Here is a 7,725-nt window from a genome sequence, read left to right as displayed (position 1 = left end):
GAGAGAGAGGGAGAGAGAGGGCAGCAGGCGCAGTTCGGCGTGGGCAGAGGAGGCTGCGAGGGCCGGGGGTGCGGGCAGGCCTGGGCAGTGCCCCTGCCCGCCCCCTCCGCATCCCACCGGCGGCTCCCAGGGAAGGTTTCCACGGTCCTCCTTCTTCTCTGCACAGCGCACACCTTGCTCATGCCCCTGTGAAGCCCACGGCGAGGTGGCCGCTGTTTTGGTGGGCGAGGGGCGCAGGGAGGCAGCCCGAATGGGGTCCTGTGCCACCCATGTCCCCGGCTCTCCGAGGCTGGTACAGGAGCGCTTCGGTGCTTAGCGTGACCAGGACAGCATCCCCCGATAAATGTCTCCATGTACCTCCAAGGTATTTGCACTCAGAGGGTCAGCAGCCCATCGCGTGCAAGTGCCTTGAGTTTGGGGTTTGTGTTTGAGCAGTTTTTTTTCCCAAAGCCACCCAGTAGACAATAAGACACGGAGCAGAGTTTTCTAAAAGCCCCGCATTTCTCAGAATGGTCTCTGTGTCTTTGTCTTTACATAAAACAGTGCCCGTTGGCCAAATGCGCCTGTAACGAGCTTGTAAAACAAACCAGAAATCTCAGCTCGTCCTCGAGACTAAAACCAAGTCACTTTATTCCCAAATCTTGCAAATATGTTAGGAGTCTTAGAAGTGGGACTAAAAAGCCTCCTGGCAGAGCTGCTTACCTGCTGTGAGCCTCACTGCCACAGACCCTTTCACCAGACATATTAAATCTCTTACCCTAAGAAAACAGGCACTTGTCACAATTGAAACCCGACGTATCGGGGCAGCGGGATGTGACAGTTTAGGGAACTCCCGAGCGGATGTCCTAACACACCTCTGCTAGAGGCCTGCAGGCTCTCCGAGGGCCACGTCCAGAGAGAGTTCCAGAGAGGTGGCCCTCGACGTCCTCCCTGTGCACAGCCAGCACCTCGCACCTGGGCTGGCGCTTAGCTGTTTATGGAGTGAGAGAGGTTTGGAGGAGATGGCAGGTGACTTCCCCGCCAGACCCTCGTTGGTCAGGCTGCCCCTCTCCTTTGGATGTCCCGGCCGCGTCCCCGATGGCAGATCCCGCTGCCTGCCCCAGGCTGGGCCGCGCTGCCCGGCCCCGGGAGCCGCTCCCACGGCCAGCAGCAGCCGGGGCAGGGGGGCCGCCAGCTCTCGTCTCCTCTCCTCTCCTCTCCCCGCCCTTCGGCAGCACGCTGTCATTCTTTCCCATCTCTGAAGTATGTGTTTTATTGCAAATTGTTTCATTTGATGAACAACATTCCCACCGCCCTGAGCGGAGTCTAAGTGGAAAAAGGTTTGCTTGGCATTGCGAAAGAGTTTCAATGATAATCGTTTAAAAAAAATAAAGTCAACTACGCACACACACGAATATCTAGATATCGCCCGACGTGCTGAGATGGCTTCTACGGACCTGGGCTGCAAGGTTTTCCACCCAAACTGGCCCTCATATATTTTATTTTTTTCTGATAGAGACAAGGAGCAAGAGGTCTCCTGTCCCACCATCTCACGTCTAGGGCAGGTCCTCCCCGTCCAGTCCTCACACTGCTCTTTCTGACCTTCTGGGATAAAGACTGGCAATTGTTCAAAACTGGCAAAATATCTCGTGTAGTTTAAGTTCAATACGTGCCAGGCGACGGAAAGACGCTGGCAACAGTTTTTTATTTGGTTTTGACTTTTAAAATTTTTTTTAAAATTTTTTTTTAGGGCGTGAATGATTTCTTACAACACTCGCGGGCTTGTGACTTACAACGAAAGGAGGAAAAAAGGCAGAGACGGACGGAGGCTGGGCTGGGAGAAGCCCACCGATCCCTGAGTCATAAAAGCGTACAATGAAAGGGCTTTATTGTCTCTCGTTAAGCAGTTCATAAGTGACCCCGTTTATTTCTGAATAGCCATGTTTTGATGACTTATAGTATATGCAAAAACAAACTTTCCCGCGGTGTTTTTTTTCTCCGTCATGCTTTTCTTTTCAAACAGCCGGATGATTTTAAAAAGAAAAACACCCAGAAATGATAAATCGCGTCGCATAGCTAATGGCTGGAGGGCGCGTTTACCAATTCATAATCATTTATTCTTGGTGATGTATGACCCTTACTCTTAAATCTCAAAAGCTTCTATTTGAAGGTGTAAATAGCTTTTTCCCCCCTTGCAGTAAACCTTACTGCATTAGCAGTGATTGATCTCCTGTACAATTCGTCCCAGAGTGCTATTTTAGAGGGGGAACACTGGCTTTTGGAGATTAACTGGGGAGTCTGTTACATATTAATGAACCTAGGAGATATACTAACGTTTTGGTAATTTAGTTATTTGTGTCTATAGCTTTCGCCGTTATTTTCTCTTAGACCCCCGCGGTTGTTATACATCGAATTAAAAAGTGGTCCTTCAGCATCATTTTTTCAGTGGCAACTAAATGCCATTTAATGTGAAAAACAAATGTTGACTTGTCTCTTGAAGGAAGTGTGTTTCTTGGCAAGACATCAAAGTGTTTTAAACTGTATTAGAAGGGTTTGTTAGTTTTCTTAGCCGGAGCCTACGGTAATGTAAGGAGAGAGCCTGTCGGTGGAAGCGCCCGTCGGAGGGGGGAGCGGGCGCTGCGCATAGGTGCACGCTCGAGAGGCGGCTTTGGCTGCAGCAGGAATGCACAGGCACCTCTTCGCCGGGATTACAGCCTTGATTAACGTGCTAATGAATAGCGATGTTAAAGAGTCGGCCGGAAACCCGTCTGCGAGAAGGAGGAGTGAGAAACTCCTAGGTTGGGCTTAGCCTGCAGAGAGAGCAACTTCACTAAAATGCCATTAACCTACTGCTCCTGAGCAGACACTCGGGCAAAGCACCTCGGAGATGTCTGAGAAAGGGCTGAGGTGGAAGCAGGGGGTGGAATCCCTGCAGGGCTCTCGCCCCTGCCCCCGCAGCTGATGCGGGGCTGCGGAGCGGCCGGGGCAGCCTGGAGCCACCGGGCCGGGCACGGCGCGCTGGGCGCCGGGGCAGCCGCTGCCCCGTTCCTCGGCGGAGAAATAGTGCCGGGGAGATGGCGGGGTGCGGGAGAAAGGAGCCCGGCGGTTCCGCTCCCTGTTAACTTTGACACCTTTCTCGGATTTATAAATTAGAGTTCATTATCCTCGAAGGTCGTCAAAGTAGGCAGCTCAGCTAAGAATCAATGCGTGCAAACCCTCTCGCTACAGCTGTCTTCGCCCTGAGCTGTCTGGTGGGCTCAGGAAGTTGGCGGAGGCTTCAGTCACTCCAGTGGTCAAAGAGAGATAGCGGTCCCTTCTGCCCTCCTCCTTGCCATTTATCGCCGGTAGAAGGTTGAAACGCAGCTGCCCACCATCCTGGAGCGAGCAGCAAGCAGATCGCCAAGGCAAATGGACCTGCCCTTGTTTTTGAAGGAAACAAACATGTTTCTCCCCCCGCGTCCTGTCCCAAAGTTAAACGTTTGTTTAGGACAAACTCGAGAAGCAACAGTCTTTGCGAGAACTTTGTTTTCCCCTTCTCGTTGTGAATAACAAAGTGGTCATAGGCTACTCGGCCAGTTGGCGAGGAGAGAACTTTTGTTTTCTGGGGCGATTTATGTTCTTTATAAATATGTGGTTTGGAAAATAAAAAGAGACTTGAAAACGTTGTTACAATGAAAAAGGACAAATTAGAAGACATTTTCTGTGATCAAAGGAGGAAGAGAAAGCGAGTAGGGGTATTCAAAAAGCTTGACTTATTCACACAACTCCTTTGGAGCCCAGGGGCAACAAGCGTGTCTTACATTGAAAAGGCGGCTCTATTCAGAGTGCAGGTGCGAAGTGGTGTGGCACATTCTGCCACATTATGTAAAGGTTGTTGGAGATTAGTGTTCAGACTTAATAACTAAAGCGCTTGATTTACATTGGAAAAAAGCCCCCTCATCCGTGAAAGCAAAATAATTTAACGCGTGATCATTTCGAGTGCTGCTGATATCCTAATACTTGCATTGTTCTCGGCCAAGTACTAGAGGAGCGCGGATTGATGCTTTTGGGAACCTATCATTTACAGCCACTGAACTCTGCTCAGAACTGGAGGTCTGGAGGGAGATAAAAGAGGGGCACAAGAGAAAAGTTTCGCATTAGGGAAAAAAAAAACCGGGGGGGGGGGAGGAGAAAAAAAAAATAGAGAGAGAACAATATAAACGTGACAGTTCTGCTCCTCCCCGCAGAGGACTCCATGCCTCCTGTCCAGTGCCAGGGCGAAGCAGCGTCCAGGTCTACCGAGACGAAAATTTGGCTCAGGTCTCAGGCTCTTCCCTACTCCGCCTTCCCCCGTCGGAGCAGAATTACTTACCTTACTAATTATTCATATTTATGTAAATGTCATTAGTTAATGTAACTTTCTATAAAAAGATAATCAGGCGAGATCGGAGCATAGGTATTACCTTAAGTGCATTGGCTCTGGTTGTTTCATTCATATGTTAATACACGTGATGCAGTCGTGCCAGGCGTAGGGAGGGTGGAGAGGAGGGGAGAGCAGGAAGGCAAGGGAAAGAAATTAAATAATAATAACAAAGCCCCACAAAGGCTTTAAGTTTGCATCGCGGGACCAGGGAACACGATGCCTTCTGATGCGCTGAACAAAGGGGGACCCCGCGCCGTCCCAGCCGCCGCGGCTGTCCGGGCATCCCGGCAACTTTGGGTGGCTTTTTTGTTTGTTTGTGTCCCCTCTTCTCCTGAAGGAGAATTTGATGCTTCAAACCGTTTCGATCTACCCAAATCCTCGTGCCAAGCCGAGTGCCTCAATTCCCGCACGACCCGAATTAAAGTATCTTTGTACGGGACACGCACCAATTAAAATTGCAATACCTTTTTGCATCTCCCTCTTTAGTGTAAGCATTTTAGGGCCATTTCCATAAATTCTCTGCGAGAATAAAGGCTATAATGGGAACAAGGTGAGAAAGCTGTTAACCATTGTTTCAGCAAGAAAAGGTCGTAAGTCAGGCAATTGGTGTCTGACCTGTCAGGATAAGGTATAAAGGCTTTATTCATGCAGTCGCTCACGATTTTCTCAGCTCTCACAAAAGTGTTTTTATGATTCTGTTTTCTTACCTCGTTCCTTAATTAAAAAGCTGAATGATTAGAATAGCACCTGCATAATGTCTGAACGACGCCTGCATACTAATTCGCGAGTCTTTACATCTAGTAATTATAACATAAAATCAGAGATTGAATAAAACAGAAGGATTTTGCCCCTAAAGCCCTGCTAATCCTCTTTTAAAAGAGTCTGCTGAAATAATTCAGAACAGTTTCCGGAAGTTGGATTACCGACTCTTTTTTGACTATTTACAATGAAATGATATTTCACACTTAAAGGACTCTCTGTATTTCTACAACAGGTTTTTTAAGGTGGCCTGTTTTCTAGACAATAACAATCCAGTGATTCCTTTCTTTTCCTACCCGTTTTTTCCCCCTCTTCCTCCCAGCAAGATCTTCATCTTTATCAAGTATATGCGGGGATTAATCTGTCCTCAGGTAGGGATAACAAAACCTCCCCCCTTGAAACCTCCCTGTGACTCCCCACTCCGGGACTCCCCGTGACGAGGGAGGAGGGAGGGCAGCCCGCCTGTGCCCAAGTTCAGGCGCACCCTGATTCCCGGCCGCCCGCGGCAGCGGGGGATGGAGCAGGGAGCTCGCATTGCTTCACCGATGCCCCCACCCAGGGCAGAGGATAATTTAAGCCAGCAGACACTAGTCAAAAGTTGAAGACTAATTTTTTTTGTGTGTCTTCCCGAAACAGCTGGGGTGATGAGGGGGAGCGGTGGTGCCCGCGCTTTTGTCTGATGTTCAGGGCGTGCTGTAGCAGGTACCCCCAGGGCCGGCAGCGAGGCAGGGGAGGCAGGAGGGAGCTGCGGGCAGCGCTGTCCCGGGGGCTCAGCCCGGCTCCCGCTGCCGGGGGCTCAGCCCGGACCCCCGGGGTGGCTTCCCCAGCCCAGGCAACCCGCAGTGACCCGGAGAAGGGTTTTGCGGCAGTAGAGAGCCGATCCTCTGGGTAACATTGACTGGGGGTAAGAAAAAATATGCCGATCTGTTAGAGCGTCCTATTTATTTTAGGAAAAAGGTTTCCTTGTAGACCGGCGAGCTCCAGCCCGGCCATGAGGTTGGCTGCCTCATGACGAAGAAAACGAAGTTGGTGCATGGATTTTAAACTCGGGAGCTGCTGCCCGCACCCTCTGCAGCCCCGCGGGGTCTCGGCGCCTGATCCAAAGGAGCCAGAGTGGTCCTGGCGTCGGAGTGGGGTGGATCCATATGGAGAAGTTGAGACTGAAGTCAGCCTCGCGGGAAGTTGCAGAGGTTTCTCTGAGATGTTACCATCATTAAGAGCACCTTAGTCTGTTGTGCCATTTCTTTTTAACTGTTAAAGAGTTGCTTTTGCTGTGACTTTTGTCCTTCCCCCTCCTTCTCCTCCCATAGTGTAATCCTGCAAAAAACTAAGTCATCTATCAGAAAGTGGAGTCAACGTGACATTCAGCATTAAAAATCTAGGGGCTTTAACTAAAAGCTTCAATTGCTATCCTGGCCCCATTATAACCAAGGGAGCGACATACTGTGTTGGAAACTCAGAAATGTTGCACATCGCTTTAGCGGGCGCTGCCCTTGTTTATTTATCGTAGCTTACTTTCATTTATATCCCAGGAATATTATTTCACCAGGCGACACACGAAAAGACAAAGGGTGTAAATAAACTAACATATGGCCCAGAGGTTTTAGAGGAGCTGGAGCCGCTTAGTAAGTCATGTGGGTGATACTGGGAATCCGTCTTCTATCCTTCCCCCGCTCCCTCATAACCTCCTTCTCCCTGCGTTTTCCTTCTACCTTCTCACGATAAGTCACGTTTGTGTCACGACCGGCTTTGGGGCACCAGATGTTTTTTCCTTTGGACTGCAAAAATCTGGGCAGCGCAGGATGGGGAGGGATGGAGCAGGTCCTGTGCCTGTGCCTCTACACGCAGCCGGAGCAAACCCGTTGACATAACAAATGTGTGAGGGGATGTGTGTGCACAGGCACACAGCCCCGGACACGGTCGGGCCCGGCTGGGGCTCCGGACAGAGCCGGGCCGTGCCGGGCTGCGCGGCCCCTTGGAGCGGGCGGCTGGCGAGGCGCCGAGCGGGGTCGAGCGATCTGGCGCCCACGGAGACACTTGACAACCTTTTTCTGTTGTTGTTGTTGTTGTTTCCAATTGTAATCGGTTTCCAGTTGTAATTTCTCTCCCAAAAAGCATAACCGGAGCTGAGCCCCGCTCGGTCCGGGTGGTGCAGGGTGTTTAACCGCACGCTGCACCTCCTTCCCCTCCGCTTCTCCCGGTAAGGTGGCGGAAACGGGTCTCGGTTACTGATTCATATTTCTAATCTTCCTTTCCTGAACATACAATGTGCTATTGTTAAATGAATGGTCTTTAATTAATGCACTTGCACAATGCAGGGCCTTGCATGGGGATCGATGATAGGAAGCAACAGGGGATGGTTCACTCCAAAATGGTTTGTCAGCATTGAGAAAGAAAAGGCAATGTCTATAAAAGGGCCACTAATAATGCCCACACGTCTCTCACCATGTTGTCTGAGGGGACATTCCTTCCCTTGTTGACAGTCAAGTGTAATAAGTACATGTCTTCGCTCAATCATTATAGACCATAGAATTGTATTCTTTAATTAGCATGTACTGTTAGCCCTCCTTTCCTTTATGGGCCAG

The sequence above is a fragment of the Ammospiza nelsoni genome, chromosome 10 (assembly GCF_027579445.1).
Source record: "Ammospiza nelsoni isolate bAmmNel1 chromosome 10, bAmmNel1.pri, whole genome shotgun sequence".
NCBI classification, from domain to species: domain Eukaryota; kingdom Metazoa; phylum Chordata; class Aves; order Passeriformes; family Passerellidae; genus Ammospiza; species Ammospiza nelsoni.
This window is presented reverse-complemented; position numbering follows the sequence as displayed.